The following is a 19,799-nucleotide window of genomic DNA, read 5'->3' as shown; positions in this document are numbered from 1 at the left end:
GAAAGCAGGCACCGGGTGGGATGATCAATCCTCATTTAGAAAGACAGATAGGATGTGCATTGAACGTATGACAGGAGTCTACTGAGCGCATCTGAAAGACTCTAACTAGCAGTGTTTCAAAGCAGATACTGAGCGTCATAACCAAACCTTTAGCAGAGTACAGGAAATCATATGAAAGAAGGGGAGTTAGTGTGATGTGGAAAGGATTGGATCTTTTCTGAGATCCAGGGTCTTTTCTGAGACTGACACTCAACCAAGGACCATCTATGGATATAACCTAGAACCTCTGCTCAGATGTAGCCTGTGGTAGCTCAGTGACCAATTCGTTTCCCATAGTGAGGGGAACAAGGACTATTTCTAACAGGAACTCAATGGCTGGCTCTTTGACCTCCCCATCCCTCAAGGGAGGAGCAGTCCTGTTAGGCCACAGAGGAGGACTTTGCAGCCAGTCCTGAAGATACCTAATAAAACAGGGTCAGATGAATGGGGAGGAGGTCCCCCCCCCCATCAGTGGACTTGGAAAGGGGCAGGATGGGGATGAGGGAGGGAGGGTGGGATTGGGAGGGAATGAGGGAGTGGGATACAGCTGGGATACAGAGTTAATAAAATGTAACTAAGAAGAAAAAAATAAAATTGTAATAGCCAGAAGCTGGAAACAACCCAGATGCCCCTCAACTGAAGAATGGATGCAGAAATTCTGGTACATCTATACAATGGAGTATTACTCAGCAATGAAAAATAAGGAAATCATGAAATTTGCAGGTATAGGTGGGATCTGGAAAGGATCATCCTGAGTGAGTTGTTCCAGAAGCAAAAAGACACACACACACGGTATATACTCACTCATATAGACATACAACATAGGACAAACCCACTAAAATCTGTGTATCTAAAGAAACTAAGCAAGTGAGAGGACCCTAACTAACACGCTCAGTCCCCATCCTGAAAGGCAAAGAGGATGGACATCAGAAGAAGAAGAAAACCGGAAACAACCTAGGAATCTGCTACAGAGGGCCACTGAAAGCCAGAAGAAGAAAACAGGAAACAAACTAGGAACCTGCCAGAGAGGGCCTCTGAAAGCCTCTGCCCTGCAGACTATCAAAAGCAGATGCTGAGTCTGATGGCCAACTGTTGGGCAGAGTGAATGGAATTTTATGTAAGAAATGGGAAATAGCAAGAGCTGGAGAGGACAGGAACTCCACAAGGAGAGCAACAGAACAAGAAAATTTGAACACAGGGAACTTCCCAGAGACCCATACTCCAACCAAGGACTATTCATGGAGATAACCCAAAACCCCTGCACAGATGTAGCCCATGGCAGTTCAGTGTCCAAGTGGGTTACCTAGTAATGGGAAGAGGGACTGCCTCTGACATAATCTGATTGGCCCGCTCTTTGATCATCTCCCCCTGAGGGGGGAGCAGCCTTACCAGGCCACAGAAGAGGACAATGCAGCCACTTTTGATGAGAACTGATAGACTAAGATCAGAATGAAGGAGAGGAGAACCTGTCCTATCAGTGGGCTTGGGGAGTGGCATGCATGCAGAAAGGGGAGGGAGGGTGGGATCGGAAGGGGAGGAGGGAGGGGCTTATGGGGGGATACAAAATGAATAAAGTGTATTTAATTAAAAAAAGAAATTTAAGAAGAATAGGAATAGATGAAAAAGAAGATTCCTGGCTCCAAGGTCCAGAAAATATTTCAAGAAAGTCATAGAAGAAATTTTTTCTAACTTAAAGAAAGAGATGTCCATAAACATTAAAGAGGCCTGCAAAACACCAAATAGACTAGACCAGAAAAGAAACTCTTCATGTCACATCATAGTCAAAACACTAAATCTACAGAACAAAGAAAAATATTAAAAGCAACAAGGGGAAAAGGCCAAGTAAAACATAAAGGCAGACCTATCAGAATCACAGCAGACTTCTCAACAGAGACTATGAAAGCCAGAAGGGCCTGGACAGATATCATGCAGAAGCTTAGAGATTACAGATGCCAAGCCAGACTACTATATCCAGCAAAATTTTCAGTGAACATAGATGGAGAAAACAAAATATTCCATGACAAAAGTAAAGTTTAACAATATCCACACAGCAACACAGCCCTATAGAAGATACTAGAAGAAAACTCCAATCTAACGAAATCAACTACAGCCAAGAAAACACAGGACATAGATAACCTCACAACAAAAATTCAAAATAAAATAAGCACACAAAGACACTATCACCACCAACTCCACAATAAAAGAAACTAACATTCATTGGTCACTATTACCTATCAACATCAATGAACTCAACTATCCAAAAAAAAAAAAAAAAACACAGACTAACAGAATTGTGTTGGAAACAAGATCCAACATTCTGGTGCATCCAAGAAACACCTCTGCAACAAAGACAGACACTACATCAAGGTAAAGGGCTGGAAAAAGTTTTTTCAAGCAAACGGCACAGAAAACAAGCTGAAGTAGCTATCTTAATATCTGACAAAATGGACTCTCAACCAAAATTAATCAAAAAAGATGAGGAGGGACACTTCATTCTCATCAAAAGAAAAACCCATCAGTAGGACATCACAAGCCTGCACATGTATGCTCCAAATACAAGAGTACCTGCATTCATAATGGAAACATTATTACAGCTCAAATCACACATCCATTCCAACACCTCAATAATGGGAGACTTCAACACTGCACTTTCACCAAGGGACAGATCATCAAGACAGAATCTAAATATGGAAATAATGACACTTACAGAGGTCCTAAATTAAGTGGACCTAAGAAATGTCTTCAGAACCTTTCACCCAAACTCAAATGAGTATAACTTTTTCTCAGCACCCCATGGATGCTTCTCCAAAATTGACCGTATAGTTGATCACAAAGCAAGCATCAACAGATACAAGAAGATTGAAATAATTGCAAATCAAAACAACCCTGATATTTCACCTTACACTCATCAGAATGGCTAAGATCAAAAACTCAATAACAACACATGCTGGAGAGGATGTAGAGATAGGAGAGCCTTCCTCCATTGCTGGTGGGGATGTAAACTTGTACAACCACTTTGGAAATCAATCTGGTGCTTTCTCAGACAATTACAAATAGTGCTACCTCAGTATCCAGGTATACCACTCCTAGGAATATAACCAAAATATGCTCAAATATACTGCAAAGACAATATCTCGAACATTTTCATAGCAGTTCTATTTCTAATAGGCAGAAGCTAGAAACAACCTAGTTGTCCCTCAGTGGAGGAATGAATATAGAAACTGTAGCACATTTACACAATGGAATACTGTTCAGCTATTAAAAAACAAAGAAATCATGCAATTTGCAGGCAAATGGTGGGAACCAGAAAAGATCATCTTAAGTGAGGTAACCCAGAAGCAGAAAGACACACATGGTATATATTCACTCATAAGTGGATATTAGCCATATAATATAGGATAAACATACTAAAATCTATACTCCTAAAGAACCAAAGCAACAAGGAATACCATAGGGAAGTTGCAAAATCCTCATTCAGAAGGACAAATGCGATAGACACTGGAAGCAGTAGAAGAAAGGGGACAGTACAGGACCCTACCACAGAATGCCTCTGAAAGACTCTACTGATCGAGGTACCGAAGCAGAGGCTGAGACTCATAGCCAAACTTTGGGGAGAATGCAGGGAATATTATGAAAGAAGGGGGAGATAGAAAGACCTGGCAGGACAGGAGCTCCAAAAGGAGACTAACAGAGCCGAAAAACAAACAAACAAAACAGAACAAAAACCTGAGCCCTTGTGTCCTGCAGAGACTGATACCCTGACCAAGGACAACGGATTGAGAGGATGTAAAATCGCAGCTCAGAAGAAGCCCATAGACTCAGTCTCCAAATGGGTTGCCTAATAAGGGGGACAGGGGCTTTCTCTGTCATGAACTTAGTGACAGGCTCTCTGATCACCTCTCCCTGGTGGGTGCAGGCTTGCCAGGCCATAGTGGAAGACAATGCAACCAGTCTTGATGAGACCTGATAGGCTAGGGTCAAATAGAAGGGGAGGAGGAACCCCCCTATCAATGCACTAGGGGAGGGGTACAGGTGGAGAAAAGGGAGTGAGGGTGGGATTGGGAAGAGAAGAGAGAGGGGACCACAACCAGGATACAAATTGAATAAATTGTAATAAACGATAATAATTTTAAAAAGGAAAATGTCTTCAACTTTTTTTACTTTTTCATTTTCTCCTGTCTTCTTTATACCTGCATGAGGCTTCATTTTCTTCCTGGGACAAGAAGAAAACCCTTGCAAATATCCATCTCTCCTTAGTGTACACACAACCTAGCACCACTGTGCAATGTTTCTAAACACAAAATATATGTTGGAGCTTTTCAAGAACCTTTAACTATCTCCTTCTCTGGATCATCTTTTTAGATTTCTAGGTATTCTTTTAGTCTGTTGCTTGCCTTCCCAAAATCTAGGGCATGGGCTTCTGTGAGTTCTTCTCCAAGTCAAGTTAGTCCACTTTAACAGTATAGCTGCTGGTGTTTTTGGTTTGTCTACACTTATAGAAATACTGATAATAGAGCTAGAGTAGGAATAAGGAGTGTCTAAAACAGACCACGTGTTCCTACTTTTATTACTTAAAGTTCAGTATTTTTCTTTAATAAATGTTTCTTTTTAAAATATTTTTGTATATATTTAATGTATGTAATGTAATATTATGAGATGCATGTAGACAATAAAATGTTTGTTAAGAAAATTAACATTTCTCAAACAGTTCTTCCTGTTGTGTTCAAGCACAGCTATAATAATCTCATATTGAAAAAATCCAACTACAGTACACTATTATTAACTATACCCCTCATATTGTACAATAGATTTATAGTCTTGATCATCCTACTACTCTGCTGCTTTGTATCTTATGATCTATATTTTATACTTCCTCTCAGTTGTCTTTTTTCCCAGTAACTACTGCTTTATCCTCTATCTCTATAGTTGAATTTTTTAAAAAAAAATTTCCACATATATGTGAAATCATACCATATTTTTTGTTTTGTATTTGACTTACTTCATTAAGCATGATGTCCTGAAGAGACATCTATCTTGTGGCAAATGTCAGGGACTTGTGGTAAAACCAAACACTACTGTTCTACTGAAAGAATGTAGCAATAAAATGACTCCTAATGACATTCTGCTACACTTGTAGATCAGTGCCTTGTTCAGCCATCATCAGAAAAGCTTAGTCTTTCAGCAAATGAGAACAAATACAGAGACCCCCTGTCAGACATTATGCAGAGTGAGAAATCTTGGAATACTCAGCTTAAAATGAGATCTCTCCATCAAATGTCATGGTTCAAGGAGCCCTGTTGAAGAGAAAGCAGAAAGAATTTAAGAGCCAGAGGGGATGGAGGAAACCAAAAAGAAATAAGTTCCTCTAAATCAACATGATCAAAACACATATGAACTCAAAGAGACTGAAACAGCACAGATTGTGCATGGGTCTGCACCATGGCTTCCTTGTAGAAGAGGAGACAGAAATAGTGTAACATCCAGAGGAGATGAAGGACACCAAGGCAATAACACCTTCTAAATCAACAACACTGACACACAAATGAAGTCACAGGCTGCATGTATCTGCACTGGAAGAGGTCCAATGGCTGAAAGGAGAAGTGGACACATGTCCCCCATTCCCAACCTCAAAGCAGTTTCCAACTGATAACCACTTGCAACATTTTCTCCAAGGGAGTCTCACTGGGAAAACAAACTACGCAAGCATAGGCTACATGCCCAGCATTAGATGGCCAATAGAAAATGAGCTCAAAATCATGTCAAGGCATTTCCTTTTTTTTAAAAAAAAATCTTTTATTTGTATTTAATAAATATATATATTTTTTTCTTCTCTCTTTTTACCCTAAAGATCCTTTGAGTCTATATTATGGATTCCATTTTAGTGTTTTTATAGGATTTCTGAGTGTATAAACAAATGGGTCTCTTTGTCTATATCCATTTCTTGTGACTTTTCTTGGGCTCTTTTACTTGTTTGTTTTGTCTTACTCTGATGTGTTAGTCTTTGATTTATCATTTTATTTATTTTTATTATCCCTTAGAAGCTTGTCTTTTTATTAATGAGAGAAAGGGAAGGTAGATCTGGATGGGAGGGGTGGTGTGGAGAAACTGGGAGGTGTAGTTGGAAAGGTAATCATAATCAGGATAAATTATGTTTAAAAATATTTTTTGGGACTTTAGCTGTAGCTGGCGGGCACCTGTACGTGTACCAGAGTCTTCAGTGTCTGCTGCGGCCCTTGACTTCACATGGGTTCCCCTAAGCTCTTCTGAGCTGCTTGCTCTCCACACAAGCCACTGTTGTAACCGCCATCGTGGTGAAACTCGCAAAGGCTGGCAAATCCCATGGTGAGTCCAAGAAAATGGCTCCTCCCCCAAAGGAGGTAGAAGAAAATAGTGAAGATGAAGAAATGTGAGAAGATGAAGAAGATGACAGCAGTGAAGAAGAGATTGTCATCCCTCAGGAAAGAAAAAAGCAAGAAGGCCTCTGGAACTCCAGCAAAGAAGGTGGTCATTTCACAAACAAAAAATGTTGCAGTTCCAACACCAGTTAAGAAAGCAAATGTTACCCCAGGCAAAAAGGCAACAGGCACACCAGCTAAGAAGGCAGTTACATCAGCCAAAGTAGTTGCAACATTTGGTAAGAAGAGAGCCACACAAACAAAAGCATCAGTAGCAAAATCTGGTGAAAAGGGCTGTCACAGCAGCCAAGGGGGCTAAAAAATGGTAAGAATGCCAAAAAAAAAAAAAAATCCAGTGATGAGGATGAAGATGATTAGAAAGAGGATGAAGATGATGAGAAGGAGGAGGATGAATTTTGAGTCACCAGTCATAAAAGATGCAAAAACACCGAAAGCAGCAGCAGCTGCTGCCCCTGCATCAGAAGATGAAGACGAGGAAGATGATGATGCCGAAGAGGAGATGACTCAGAAGACGTTATGGAGATCACAACAGCCAACGGAAAGAAAGCTGCCAAAAAAAAAAAAGTTCCTGTGAAAGCCAAGAGTATGGCTGAGGAGGAGGAGGATGACAAAGAAGAGGATGAAGATGAGGATGATGATGAGGAGGAAGTAGAGGAGGAGGAGGAAGAAGAGAAAGAGGAAGAAAAAGAAGAATCTGTTAAAACAGCACCAGGAAACCGGAAGAAGCAATGACCAAATAGAAAAAAGCTTCTGAAGCCAGGACACAGAAAGTAGAAGGCTCAGAATCAACTACAATTTTCAATGTGTTCATTGGAAACCTTAATCCAAGCAAGTCTATTGCAGAATTAAAAATTTCAATCAGTGAACTTTTTGCTAAAAATGATCTTGCTGTTGTGGATGTCAGAACTGGTACAAATAGGAAATTTGGTTATGTGGACTTTGAGTCTGCTGAAGACCTATGAAAAGTCTTAGAGCGCACTGGTTTAAAAGTGTTCAGCAATTAAATTAAATTAGAAAAAACAAAAGGAAAAGATAGTAAGAAAGTTCGAGCTACAAGAATACTTTTAGCCAAAACACTCTCTTTCAACATTACTGAGGATGAATTAAAAGAAGTTTAATTTGAAGATGCCACAGAGATCAGATTGGTCAGCCAGGATGGGAAGAGTAAAGGGATTGCTTATATTGCATTTAAGTCTGAAGCTGATGCAGAGAAAATCCTTGAAGAAAAGCAGGGGGCAGAAATTGATGAGCGATCTGTTTCACTCTACTACACTGGAGAGAAAGGACAAAGACAAGAGAGAAGTGGAAAGAAAAAAGCACTTGGGGTGTTGCTGGTGAATCAAAAACTTTGGTTTTAAGTAATATTTCCTATAGTGCAACAGAAGAAACTCTTCAGGAAGTATTTGAGAAAGCAACTTTTATCAAAGTGCCTCAGAACTCAAATGACAAATGTAAAGGATATGCATATGTAGAATTTGCTTCATTTAAAGATGCTAAAGAAGTTTTAGATTCCTGTAATAAAATGGAAATTGAGGGCAGAACAATCGGGCTGGAGTCACAAGAACAGAGGGAATCACCTAATGCAAGTTAGCCATCCAAGTCTGTGTTAGTCAGAGGTCTGTCAGAGGATGCCACTGAAGAGACCTTGAAAGAATCATTTGAGGGCTGTCTTCATGCAAGAATAGTCATTGATAAGGAAACTGGTCCTTCTAAAGGGTTTGGTTTTGTAGACTTTAATAGTGAGGAAGATGCCAAAGCTGCCAAGGAGGCCATGGAAGATGGAGAAACTGATGAAAAAAGGTTACCTTCCACTGGGCTAAACCTAAGGATGAAGGTGGCTGCCATGGCCAAGGTGAAGACAGAAGAGGTTTCCAAGGAAAAGGTGGTGGGATAGATGGAATAGGCAGATTTGGCAGCAGAGGCCAATGAGGTTTTGAAGGCTGAAGAGGCTTCCAGGGGGCAGAGCAGGAGGAAGGAGAGACTTCAAGCCACAAGGAAAGAAAATGAATTTTTTTAAGATTTTAAAAATTCTTTATTAATTATACTTTATTCACTTTGCATCCCCCCCTGTAGTTCCCTCCCTCCTCCCATCCCAATCCTTTCCTTCCTCCACCCTCTGCATGCATGCCCCTCCCCAAGTCCACTGATAAGGAAGGTCTTCTTTTCCTTCTGATCTTCATCAATTAGGTCTCAACAGGAGTGGCTGCATTGTCTTCTTCTGTGGCCTGGTAATGCTGCTTCCCCCTCAAGGGAAGGTAATTAAAAAGCAGGCCAATCAGTTCATGTCAGAAACAGTCCCTGTTCCTATTACAATGGAACCCACTTGGATACTGAACTGCTATGGGCTACATCTGTTCAGGGGTCTTAGGTTATCTCCATGCATAGTCCTTGTTTGGAGTATCAGTGTCAGGAAAGACCCCTGTGCTCAGATTTTTTTGTTCTGTTGCTCTCCTTGTGGAGTTCCTGTCCTCTCCAGATCTTACTGTTTCTTACTTCTTTCCTAAGATTCCCTGCACTCTGCCCAAAGGTGCCCATAAGTCTCAGCATCTGCATTGATAGTCTGCAGGGCAGAATCTTTCAGAGGTCCTCTGTGTCAGGCTCCTGACTTGTTCCCTCTTTTCTTCTTCTGATGTCTATCCTCTTTGCTGTTCTAGATAGGAATTGAGCATTTTAGCAAGAGTCCTCCCTCTTGATTAGTAAGGAGACGAAATTTTAACAGTTCCCTCCATTCCATTCTTTCCCTCTTCATTTTAAAGAAAGGACTGTGGGGTTTTTACTCTGTTGCTGTTCATTGGCAGAGCCTCCTAAGGACATTACAGGATAGATTAAAGGCTTTTTGGTCTGCTTGGAATCTGGATAAAGATAATACTTCAAGTGGTGTGCTATTGAGTTATATGAACCCAATCAAAACAAATAGGTTATCTCTCTCTTGGGATATTGTTTTTGTATGGATTCTAAGTAGACCACCTTGGCTGTGTACTGTTCTGGGATGTGCTTGGGTGGCTCTGTCATTGAATAGGTAACTTTTTCAAGATGGGTAATAGAGCTAAACCCATCTGTATGATTGAATTTATATTGTTTTACCCTATGTACAAATTTTTTTTTCCTACAAAAATATATTTTCAATAAATTGGGGGGAGGGAGAAGGCTAGAAAACAGAAAGAATATTAAAAAGACATGACTCCTTCATGAAGCAGAGGCCCAGAGGAAGAGTCAGAAAGAAAACACGGAAGTATGCCATGCTCAGAGCCCAGCAGCTTTCCCCTACACTACTAGGAAAGATTGAGTTTTTGTGCTCTCGATCTCTCTTTTTACTTAGTTCTTATAACTTCAAGCTAATTGGAGTGGGCTTTTGTACTTCTTAACAAAAAGATTTATTGTTTTTCAAAGCTTTTTATAATTTACTTTTAATACAGTTTAATTAAAAGAGATTGAATCATTTTCCCACTCCTCTTTCCTCCCTCCAGGCACTCCAAGGTGTCCTTCCTCCAACTCCTGTCTTCTCTTCCATTCTCAAATTGATTGATTCTTCATTGATTATTACTATTGCATATATATCTGTTTGTGTATGTGTATGAATACATATATGAATATAACCCTGAAAAAAATTTCTCTGTTTAGATCAATGGCTCATTTTTTTTAATTTTATTTTTCTTTTTAGTTACATTTTGTTAACGCTGTGTCCCAGCTGTATCCTGCTCCCTCATTCCCTCCCCAGCCCCACACTCACTCACTCCCTGGTCTCTTCCCTGCCCCTTTCCACGTCCACTGATAGGGGAGGACCTCCTCCCCTTTCATTTGACCCTGTTTTATCAGGTATCTTCAGGGCTGGCTGCAAAGTCCTCCTCTGTGGCCTAACTGGACTGCTCCTCCCCTGGGGGGGGGTCAAAGAGCCTGCCCTTGAGATCCTGTTAGAAATACTTCTTGTTCCCCTTACTTTGGAAAACTACTTGGTTACTGAGTTACCACGGGCCACATCCGAGCAGAAGTTCTAGGTTATATCCATAGATGGTCCTTGGTTGAGTGTCAGTTTCAGAAAAGACCTTGTGCCCGGATATATTTGGTTTTTATAGAGCTCCTATCCTTTCCATATCATACTGACTCCCCTTCTTTCATATGATTCCGTGCACTCTGCCGAGGGTTTGAATATGAGTCTTAGTGTCTGCTTTGAAACACTGGTAGTTAGAGTCTTTCAGATGCCTTTTGCGGTAGACTCCTGTCATACGTTCAATATACATCCCATTTGTCTTTCTAAATGAGGATTGATCATCTTTGCCCTTGTCCACTTTCTTGATTAGCTTCTTTAGGTGTGTAGATTTCATTGTGATTATCATATCTTGTAGGTCTATATAAGCAAGTATATACCATGTTTGTCTTTCTCCTTCTGGGATACTTCACTCAGAATGATCTTTTCTAGATCCTACCATTTGCCTGCAAATTTCATGATTTCCTCCTTTTTGATTGCTGAGTAGTATTCCACTGTGTAAAAATACCACAATTTCTGTATCCATTCCTCCGTTGATGGACATCTGGGTTGCTTCCAAGTTCTGGCTATTACAAATAAAGCTGCTACAAACATCGTTGAACAAATGTCCTTGTTGTGTACTTGAGCAAATTTTGGGTATATACCTAGGGGTGGAATAGCTGGATCTTGAAGTAGCACTACTCCTAATTGTCTGAGAAAGCGCCAGATTGACTTCCAAAGTGGTTGTACCAGTTTACATTCCCACCAGCAGTGGAGGAGGGTTCCCCTTTCACCACAACCTCTCCAGCATGTGTTGTCACTTGAGTTTTTCATCTTGGCCATTCTGATGGGTGTAAGGTGAAATCTCAGGGTCGTTTTGACTTGCATTTCCCTAATGGCTAATGAGGTTGAGCATTTCTTTAAGTGCTTCTCTGCCATTCGATGTTCCTCTTTCGAGAATTCTCTGTTTAGCTCTGATCCCCATTTTTTAATTGGATTACTTGGTTTGTTGCTTTTCAGCTTCTTTAGTACTTTATATATACCGGATATTAGCCCTCTGTCAGATAAAGGGTTAGTGAAGATTCTTTCCCAATCTGTAGGCAGTCATTTTGTTTTGATGATGGTGTCTTTTGCTTTACAGAAGCTTTTCAGTTTCATGAGGTCCCATTTATTCATTGTTGCTCATAGAGCCTATGATGTTGGTGTTCTGTTCAGGAAGTTGTCTCCTGTGCCAATGAGTTCTAGGCTGTTCCCCACTTTCTTTTCCAACTGATTTAGAGTATCTGGTTTTATGTTGAGGTCCTTGATCCACTTCGACTTTAGTTTTGTGCAGGGTGATAAATATGGATCTATTTTCATTGTTCTGCATGTAGACATCCAGTTGGTCCAGCACCATTTGTTGAAGATGCTGTCTTTTTTCCATTGAATGGATTTGGCTTCTTTGTCAAATATCGAGTATTCATAGGTGTGAGGGTTTATTTCTGGGTCTTCTATGTGGTTCCATTGATCCTCCTTTCTGTTTCTATGCCAATACAATGCAGTTTTTATTACTGTTGCCCTGTAGTACAGCTTGAGACCGGGGATGGAGATACCTCCAGGTGATCTGTTGTTGTACAGGATCGTTTTGGAGATTCTGGGTTTTTTGTTTCTCCATATGAAGCTGGGAATCTTTTTTTCAAGGTCTGTAAAGAATTGAGTTGGTATTTTGATGGGAATTTCATTGAATCTGTAGTTTGCTTTTGGCAGGATGGATATTTTCACAATGTTAATCCTATCAATCCATGAGCACAGGAGATCTTTCCATCTTCTGAGATCTTCTTCAATTTCTTTCTTCAGAGACTTGAAGTTTTTCTCAAACAGGTCTTTCACTTGCTTGGTTACAGTCACACCAAGGTTCTTTATGTGATTAGTGGCTATTGTGAAGGGTGTTGTTTCCCTAATTTCTTTCTCAGCCTTTTTGTCTTTGGTATACAGGAGGGCTTCTGATTTTTATGAGTTGATTTTGTATCCTGCCACTTTGCTGAAGGTGTTTATCACCTGGAGGAGTTCTCTGGTTGAATTTTTGGGGTCGTTCATGTATACTATCATATCATCTGCAAATAGTGACACTTTGACCTCTTCCTTTCCGATTTGTATCCCCTTGATCTCCTTTAGTTGTCTTATTGCTCTGGCTAGGACTTCAAGTACTATTTTGAAGAGGTATGGAGAGAATGGGCAGCCTTGTCTTGTCCCTGATTTCAGTGGGATTGCTTTAAGTTTCTCTCCATTGAGTTTGATGTTGGCTATAGGCTTGCTGTATATTGCCTTTACTATGTTTAGGTATGTGACTTGTATCCCTGATCTCTCCAAGACTTTAAACATGAATGGGTGTTGGACTTTGTCAAATGCTTTTTCAGCATCTAAGCAGATGACCATGTGGTTTTTCTCCTTCAGTTTGTTTATGTGGTAGATTACATTGATGGATTTCCGTTTGTTGAACCACCCTTGCATGCCTAGGATGAATCCTACTTGGTCTTGGTGGATGATATCTTTGATGTGTTCTTGGATTCGGTTTGCAAGTATTTTATTGAGTATTTTTGTGTTAATGTTCATAAGAGAGATAGGTTTGAAGTTCACTTTTTTTTGTTGGATCTTTCTGTGGTTTAGGTATCAACGTGACTGTGGCTCCATAGAATGAGTTTGGTAGTGTTCCTTCTGTTTCTATTTTGTGGAATAGTTTGAGGAGAAATGGTGTTAACACTTCTTCGTAGGTCTTGTAGAATTCTGCGCTGAAGCCATCTGGCCCAGGGCTTTTTTTCGAGGGGAGACTGTTAGTGACTGCTTCAATTTCCTTGGGAGATATAGGGCTATTCAGTCTTTCTACCTGATCTTGACTTAATTTTGGTAGATGGAATCTTTCAAGAAAATAATCCATTTCATTTAGATTTTCAAATTTTGTGGCATATAGGCTTTTGTAGTATGACCTAATAATTGGTTGGATTTCCTCAGTGTCTGTAGTTATGTCCCCATTTTCATTTCTGATTTTTCTGATTTGGATAGTTTCTCTCTGCCTTTTAGTTAGTTTGGCTAAGGGTTTGTCTATCTTGTTGATTTTCTCAAAGAACCAGCTTTTTGTTTCATTGATTTTTTTTTGAATAGTTTTATTTGTTTCTAATTGATTGATTTCAGCCCTGAGTTTGATTATTTCCAGCTGTCTGCTCCTCTTGGGTGTATCTGCTCCTTTTTTTTTCTAGGTTTTTCAGTTAGGCCAGACAGTTGTTTGTATGTGATGTTACGAATTTCTTCTTGTAGGCACTTAGTGCTATAAATTTTCCTCTGAGCACTGCTTTCAATGTGTCTCATAAATTGGGGTATATTTTGCCTTCTTCATTTTCATTGAATTCTAGGAAGTCTGCAATTTCTTTCTTTCTTTCTTCCTTAACCCAGCTGTCATTGAGTAGTAAGTTGTTCAGTTTCCATGTGCGTGTCGGCTTTTTGTTGTTTCTGTTGTTGTTGATATCCAGCTTTAGTCCATGGTGGTCAGATCTGTAGATGTCTATTAGGCCCATTTGATTTAGGGATTCTATTTCCTAAATCAAGTGAGTGCTTTTATATCCCTATTTGGTGTCTGTCTAGTTGATCTGTCCCTTGATGAGAGTGGGGTGTTGAAGTATCCCACTATTAAGGGATTAGGATAAATGCATGTTTTAAGCTTTAATAATGTTTCATTTATGAATGTAGGTGCTCTTGTATTTGGGGCATAGATATTCAAGATTGTGATGTCCTCTTGGTGGATTTTTTTCTTTGATAAGAAAATAGTGGCCCTCCTTATCTTTTTTTATTAACTTTGTATGAAAGTCTATTTTATTAGATATTAGGATGGTTACTCCAGCTAGTTTTCTGGAAACATTTGCTTGAAAAACATTTTTCCAGCCTTTTACTCTGAGGTAGTGTTTATCTTTGTTGCATAGGTGTGTTTCTTCAATGCAACAGAATGTTGGATCTCATTTTCGCAACCATTCTGTTAGCTTGTGTCTTTTTATTGGTGAGTTGAGTCCATTGATATTGATAGATAATAGTGACTAATGCATATTAGTTCCTTTTGTAATGGAGTCGGTGATCTTACCCTGTTTCATTGCTTGTTTTCATTTAATTTTTGTTGGGATATTATCTGTATGCCCTGTTTTCTTGGGTGAAGTTGTTTTCGTTGGATTAGAGTTTTCCTTTTAGAATCTTCCTTAGGGTTGGTTTGCTGTGTAGATATTGCGTAAATTTAGTTTTCTCATGGAATATTTTGTTTTCTCCATATATGTTGATCAAAAGCTTTGCAGGGTGTAGAAGTCTGGGTTGACATTTGTGATCTCTTAGAGTCTCCATGATACTTGCCCAGTCCCTTCTGGCTTTCATAGTTTCTGATGAGAAGTCTGGTGTGATTCTGATAGGTCTACCTTCATATGTTACTTGGCCTTTTTTCCTTGCTGCTTTTAATATTTTTTCTTTGTTCTGTAGATTTAGTGTTTTGACTATGATGTGGCGTGATGTGTTTCTTTTCTGGTCTAGTCTTTTTGGTGTTTGTAGGCCTCTTGTATATTTATGGACATCTCTTTCTTTAAGTTGGGAAAATTTTCTTCTATGATTTTCTTGAAAATATTTTCTGGACTTTGGAGCCTGGAGTCTTCTTTTTCATCAATTCCTATTATTCTTAGATTTTGTCTTTTCATAGCATCCTTGATTTCTTGGATATTTTGTGATTAGAACTTTTCTGATTTTACTTTTTCTTTGAGAGAATTATCAATTTCTGCAAGTGTGTCTTCAGCTCCAGAGATTCTCTCTTCCATCTCTTGTATTCTGTTGGTGATGCTTACTTTTGTGGTTCCTTATCTTTTCTGCAAGTTCTCCAGCTCAAGGGTTTTCTCAGTTTGTGTTTTCTTTATTGATTCTAATTCTGTTTTCATGTCTTGTACCATTTCTTTCATGTGTTTGAGTTTGGATTCCTGTCTCTCTACGATGGTCTCTATTTCTTTGTTCATTTCCTTTTTATATGCCACTAATTTTATCTCTACTTGTGCCTCTATTTGTTTGGCTATGTTTGCCTGTGTTTCTTTAAGGATTTTTTGTCTATTTCTTCTTTCTTTACTGGCCAACTCTTTGAAAGATTTGTTCATTTCCTCCTTATGAGCCTGAAATAATTGGTTAAGCATGGCTTTAAAGTCATTTTCCTATGCTTCTGATGAATTGGAGTATCCATCAATTTTGGGGTTTGCTGGTGAAGTCATGATGTCCTGATTTATATTGGAAATGTTCTTTCGGTTACCCCTGGCCATTGGCTTATCTGAAGCCTTCCCTGTTTGTTTTTGGATTCTGCAGATCAGACTGTTACTGTCTCTCTCTGGCATCTGGAGAGTTCTTCAGGAAGCTGAGAGAGGTCCCTGTACCTGTGGGAGAAAAGTACGTAGGCGCGCATGCGTGTGTGTGTGTGTGTGTGTGTGTGTGTGTGTGTGTAAGTGTGCGTGGATGTGTGTCTTGAGGGACAGAGTGATGGCTAATATTGAACCCTGGAGTGTGTGGGAGGGGCTCTGCACTGTATATGTTGCAGGCGCTTGTGATGATCGCAGCACAATTTCTGGCATTAACTGCCTTAACTCCTCAATTAGACCCAAAGAGCAGGAACTTCAATGTCCCAAGTGCCCCTCTGTTTCCCAAAGTGGGTATATGGGTGGGAGGGGGTTAGATGCCTGGCTTCTGTTTTAGAAGGACCCAGGATCTGGGGATCTCCAGATTCTCAAGGGTGTACTCACTTACAGGTAGGTCACTTGACAGAGATTGGGGTATCCGTGTTCTCTGCTCTCTGGTTTGGTCCTGCTTCTTTGATATGCTCTGCCAGCCCCGTGCTGCTGTCACTGCCAGGTTATGAGGTCTTGTTGCAGCTGGAGATTTCAAGGTGGTCATGTCAGTAGGGATCGGGGTAAGCCGGCTCTCTGTTCTCTGGTTTGGCCCTGGTTAGTCTTAAACTGGAGGGCTGATGTGCCCCGCCAGCTCAGTGATACTCTGTTGCCAGGTTAGAAAGTCCCACTGAACCGGAGACTGGGTTGCTAGTCCAGATGCTTTCTGGGGAAGTCCTGGGGTCTCTTCACTGTGCTCTCCAAGCTTGGGAGGCCCAGCACCTGGTGTGCCTAGCTTGTATGGCGTTTCTGCCTAGTTTTGGTGAGTATATAGTGTATTCTCTGTCACTGTGGGATTGGGCGGGCCGTACAGTCAGTGATGGCAATCCTGCGGAGCTAGTACGGTGTCTAGCAGACTCGGGCCCTAGGAGGATGGTGCAGCCGCCATGCAAATCTAGGACTCCGAGACAGGTACTGCTGCAAGTAGCCGCTAAAAGGCTTGGAGCTCTGCCTCAGCGGCTACAGACCCCAGGCAATTAGGTCTGCGCTGAGAAAGATGAGTCCACTGTGCTGAGGTGGAGGGAGGTCTGGGGGAAGGAAGTGCTGGGAGATCAAAGGATCATTTCTCACCCTCCCCACACAAGTCCCCGGGTGACCCGAGACCAAAGTTTCACCTCCTGCAATGTTCCCTGTTGTTTAGAAAGCCTCACCGTTGTTTTCCTGGGTTAGAGGTCCTTCCACTCACCAACTCAGAAGTTTAGCTCTTCCGCAGCTCAGAAACTGTGTGTGCTAGTCGCCATCTTGGCTCTGCCCCCAAATCCCATTTTTTTTACTTGGGTTCTTTGTATTCTTGACTTATTCAGTTCTTTCCATATTCTGGATATTAATCCTCTGTCAGATGTATAGCTGGTAAAAATTCTCCCTCATTCTGTGGGATTCCCCTGTATTTGATTAATTATTTCCTTAGTTGTTCAGAATATTTTTAGTTTTATGAGGTACCACTTGTCAATTGTTGAGCAAACGGAGTCCTATCTAAAAATTCCTTTCCTACATTTTGTAGGGTACTATTTATGTTTTCTTCTAGCAGTTTCAGAGTTTCAGGTTTCATATTGAGGTCTTTGATCCACTTGGAGTTGGACTATGTGCAGAGTGATAGATATGTGTCTAATGTCATTATTCAACAATGGAAATCTAGTTTTCCCAGCACCATTTTGTTGAAGATGCTGTCTTTTCTGAAGAGTGTGATATTTGCCTTTTTGTCAAATATCAGATGGCTGTAGTTACATGGACTCATGTTGGAGTCTTCTTTTTTGTTTCATTGATCTATATGACTTGTGTGTGTGTTTGTGTGTGTGTGTGTGTGTGTATTATGTGTGGTGTGTGTGACAGAGAATGAGACAGAGAGAGATGAAAGAGAAAGAGAGAAAGAGAGATGTGGAATGGTAATCCCTCCAGTATTGTTCTTTTTGCTCAGGATTGTTTTGGTTATCTGGAATCTTTTATGATTCCATATTAATTTTAGGATTTTTTCCTGTTTACATAAAGAATGCTGTGGGATTCTGATTGGAATTTTATTGAATCTATAAATTGGTTTTGTTACAGTGGTCATTTTCAAACAATATTTAGTTAACCAATCTATGAACATGGCAGGGGGGGAATCCTTCCATTTTTTATGGTATCTTTTGCAATTTCTTTTTTCAGATATTTTAGTTTTCTTTGTATATGTTTTAGCCTATCAGAAATTGACTGCTTAAATAATATTAAGAATTTTCTGATATTTCTCAAGAGAGAAACATCAAATGGCAGAGAAACACTTGAAGAAATGTTCAACGTCCTTAGTCATCAGGGAACTGCAAATCAAAACCACCCTGAGATTTCACTTTACACCCATCAGAATGGCAAAAATCAAAAACTCAAGTGACAGAACATCCTGGAGAGGATGTGGAGAAAGGGGAACCCTACTCTATTGCTGATCGGAATGTAAACTTTTACAACCACTTTGGAGATCAAGCTGACACTTTCTCAGAAAATTAGGAATAGTGCTTAATCAAGATCCAGCTATACCATTCATATATATATATATATATATATATATGTCCAAATGATATATATATATATATACAAAAGATGCTCAAGTATACAACAAGGACATTTGCTCAACCATATTTGTAGCAGCTTTATTTATAATAGCCAGAACCTGGAAACAATCCAGATGCTCCTCAACTAAGGAATGGATACAGAAATTGTGGTACATTTACACAATGCGATACTACTCAGCAATTAAAAACAAGGAAATCATGAAATTTGAGGGCAAATGGTGAGATCTAGAAAAGATCATCCGAGTGAGGTATCCCAAAAGCAGAAAGACACACATGGTATATACTCACTTATAAGTGGATATTAGACATATAACATAGGATAAACATACTGAAATCTATACACTTAAAGAAGCTAAGCAAGAAGGAGGACCTTGAGTAAGATGATCAATCCTAACTCAGATAGGCAAATGGCATGGACACCGGAAGAGGGAGAAAACAGGGAACAGGACAAGTGCCTACCACAGAGGATCTCTTAAAGACTCTACCCCATAGGATATCAAAGCAGATACTGAGCCTCATAGCCAAACTTTGGGAAGAGTACAGGGAATCTTATGAAGGAAGGGGAAGACAGAAAGACCTGGAGGGAACAGGAGCTCCATAAGGAGAACAACAGGACCAAAAAACCTGGGCACAGGATTCTTTTGTGAGACTGATACTCCAAACAAGGACTAATCATGGAGATGACCTAGGACTCCTGCATGGAAGGAGAGGAGGACCTCCCCTAAAATTGGACTTGGGGAGGGGTATAAGAGAAGAAGAGGGAGTGAGGTTGGGATTGGGATGGGATGCGTGAGGGGGCTACTGCTAGGATACAAAGTGAATAAACTGTAATTAATAATAAAAAAATAGTTGCATGGCAATAGTGAGACAGCTCAGCAGGCACAGGTGCTTGCCAGCAAGCCCAATGGTTTAGGCTGGATTCCCATCCACCCTGACCCCACACTGTGGATAGAGACAAGTAACCTCTGTGAGTTGTCCTTTGACCCTCACATGTATATGCACATACACACACAAAAAAAAAGAAAAAAAATAAAAAGAACTTTTTGTTTCCACAAAGTTTTTCCAATGTCATTTATAGAGAAGTCAGTCTTTCTTGTGCTATTATATAATGACACCTTTTTCATGTACCGTATTTCCATGTATTTATGGGTCTTGTTGGGAATGTCAGTTTTTTCGTGATCTATTCTATAGTAATATATTTAAAACTAAATTTTTATAACGTACTTTCATAGCCGGTATTTCATACCATCTTTTTCAAAATTGTTACTTTATCATTTTTCAATATGAGTTTTAGAATTATCTTTTCTAATGTGTAAAAATATCTAAGGTATAGATTAGCATTACATGAAATTTTACATTAATTTCTAGAGGAATTTATGTCTTTCCGGTTTTGAGATTCTTTATCTGTTAACATGGTATT

The 19,799-nt window shown here is 39.9% G+C and overlaps 2 pseudogenes; both read left to right on the top strand.

Annotated features, from left to right (window-relative positions):
• LOC110543599 (trimethyllysine dioxygenase, mitochondrial-like) overlaps nucleotides 1–19,799 on the top strand; it is a 36,958-nt pseudogene that overhangs the window by 5,319 nt on the left and 11,840 nt on the right.
• On the top strand, nucleotides 4,452–8,452 carry LOC110544295 (nucleolin-like; annotated as a pseudogene).

This window comes from Meriones unguiculatus, chromosome X (genome assembly GCF_030254825.1).
Source record: "Meriones unguiculatus strain TT.TT164.6M chromosome X, Bangor_MerUng_6.1, whole genome shotgun sequence".
Taxonomy (NCBI): Eukaryota; Metazoa; Chordata; class Mammalia; order Rodentia; family Muridae; genus Meriones; species Meriones unguiculatus.
The sequence above is the reverse complement of the archived record's forward strand: the minus strand, read 5'-3'. Positions and strand labels throughout refer to the sequence as shown.